General features: G+C 36.2%; 1 protein-coding gene across 2 annotated transcripts in view; it reads right to left on the bottom strand.

Annotated features, from left to right (window-relative positions):
* Positions 1–58: 58 nt before the first annotated feature.
* Positions 59–2,536, bottom strand: part of TRDMT1 (tRNA aspartic acid methyltransferase 1) — an 83,590-nt gene continuing 81,112 nt past the window's right edge. The window contains exons 12-13 of one of the 2 annotated variants that reach the window (XR_002781362.1): positions 1,175–1,303; positions 59–178 (exon numbers count right to left, since the gene is read on the bottom strand). The gene's annotated coding sequence lies outside the window, so the exon portion shown is untranslated. The remainder of the gene's footprint in view (positions 179–1,174; positions 1,304–2,536) is intronic. The other variant, XM_023533104.1, reaches the window with a different exon arrangement.

Here is a 2,536-nt window from a genome sequence, read left to right on the forward strand (position 1 = left end):
CATGTAAGTTCAAAACTATTCATTTGCTCATTTCATGGGAAGTTCATTACCTCCTAGGAAATTACCAAATCCACTACTGCAATGCACTGATTTTTTTGACTGTAGTGTGGTCTTGATTCAGGGAACATAATCCAGGCATTTGTTCTTTGTGCTCATTACCACAATGATTGCAATTATCCTTGAGCATAATGAAAAAGAGTTATGAGTTAATCATTACCATTTGAATAATTCAAGCTTGGCAGAGATTTTCCTGAGGAGGTAGATTGTTACAAATTATTGAGAATTTGAAGAACTTTTCTGCTTTCTTCAGATTTTTTTCTATGGTTTAATAACCTCTACATAAACAAGGAGAATATAATCAGAAAATTCACATCCAGAGGAAGAAATGTAATAGAGGAATAGGGCTTCAGATAAGGAGCACGGGGGCACTAACGGCACATGTTTCTCACATATACACATACACCCCTACTCCCATACACACACACACACAATCTACATATACTCAATTTTTAGAAAACATAAAATACATACTGCTAGGTCTGATGTCACTGTGGGAAAGGGACTAGCGAAGACGAGGGAACGTAGTAAAGAAACACTGCTAGAATCAATGGCTCCAAAAGCCAGTGAGGAAACACAACACAGCTTGCTCTACCTCCGACACCTCTTGGCACCAGGCCATTAGTACTGCTGCTGGATTAATCGAAGCTTGAGTTCCATGAAGGAGTGAAGCAGTGAAGGGAAGGTTATCTTTGGTGGTGCCATAGGTAAACCCTCCTGACATCCTTTTCCAAGGTAACCTAAAAAGAACAAAATAAGTTTTCCACTTGGTGACTCCTAAAATTCCTTGAACAAAGCAATGAAGTCACAAATTTAGACACCATTCATACTATAATGAAAGGAAAATGCCAAATTGAGCTCATACTTTATAAGGTGGGTGACTGTAGAAGTGTAGGTGATAAACAATTGCAATTTATATTGGATCCAAAAAAGGGGAAATGCAGTTTTACAACAATGCTTTTTATGTTTGATGAGAGGAAGAGAGCAAGCGAGGTAAGTGTTTCACCACTGAGGGGAAGGAAGAAAGAAGAGTTTAGGGATACTTGGCACACTACAGAACTCTGCCTCTCGTACTTTTAATTGGAGAGATACAAATAGAAGCAGTACACAGAGGCACCTTTATCTGGGGATGGGAGACTTTGCATCGATGACGTGATTTATGATAGGAGGGGTATTTTAACAAGGCTGATGCCTTACAAAAGGCCATCATTCCCAGGAGATTCATTAATTGAAGTGCCACACAGATCTGTGGGAAGATAGAAAGTGTTGTCACCAAGGGCAGGAAGGATGAGATGACCTCACCTCTCAGCTTTTTCAGTGCCATCATTATTCTAAGATCTATAAAACTCAAAGCCTTGTCCCTTTGTGAGTTGTGTGTGTGTGGCTTGGGCTATATTTATTACAGAAGTACTGCTAAATCAGGCCTTGTAAACATTCCTAGACTATGTTTAGAGCAGGCATAAACAATTCCCAAGGCATTATACACAATTCTAGTATTAAATACTTTCCCTATACATCTAATATGCAATTCTTGTTTAGGTTGACTGATAGATTTCAACAAGTCATGAAAGACTATATAATGATTCCGCTATAATAGTCTGCATACATATATTCAAGTCAGATTAACTGGACAATTATATATTAGGTACCCACAATTTGTCAGCATCTCAGAGAGGTGCTGAGGAGATGGTACAAGGTAAGATACAGCTTCTGTCTTGGAAGGAAAAAGTCTGAGGAGGAGACTGTATTACAAGCCATCATAATGCAAATAAAGTAGTGATCTGAAAGCCAGTTTACAACGATCAGATTCTACAATAAAGACTTAAAGGAGAGTATTAGTTTTTAATGAAATATTTTAAATTAGAAAACAAATATATTACATTCAATTTGCAAAGTAGGAACAAGAAAATTTAGAATTACTCTAACATAACTTCTATTATTTTATTCCAATCTATTTTCAGATGAATAATTTCAGTTATAACCATATGAAATATACGTATGAAATTGTGTCTCTTCCTCTTGTCTCTTACATGAGCCTAATTGAATGTCACTTACTACCTGGTCTCCCTAACAATAACCGTAAAAAGCTGCACATGGATTTGTATAGAGAGCTACACATAGATACAGAGACACACTCAGAGATAAAGTTCATACCATAAAATTCATCCTAAGTGTATAATAAAGTGTATAATTAAATGGTTTTTTTTTTTAGCATATTCAGAGTTATACCAACATCACCAAAATCTAATTCTAGAAAATTTTCATCACCCCAAAAAGAAATCCTATACCTCTCTTATATCCCTTCTTTTCTCTTCCCCTGGAAATAAACCTTACCTATTCTGGACATTTCATATAAAATGAAATTATATAATGCGTTCTTTTGTGCCTGGCTTCTTTCACTTAGTATAACGTTTTCAAGGTTCATCCATGCTGTAGCATGTATCAGTACTTCATTTCTTTTTATAATAAACTCACTGTA

Source organism: Pteropus vampyrus, unplaced genomic scaffold (assembly GCF_000151845.1).
Source record: "Pteropus vampyrus isolate Shadow unplaced genomic scaffold, Pvam_2.0 Scaffold96, whole genome shotgun sequence".
Taxonomy (NCBI): domain Eukaryota; kingdom Metazoa; phylum Chordata; class Mammalia; order Chiroptera; family Pteropodidae; genus Pteropus; species Pteropus vampyrus.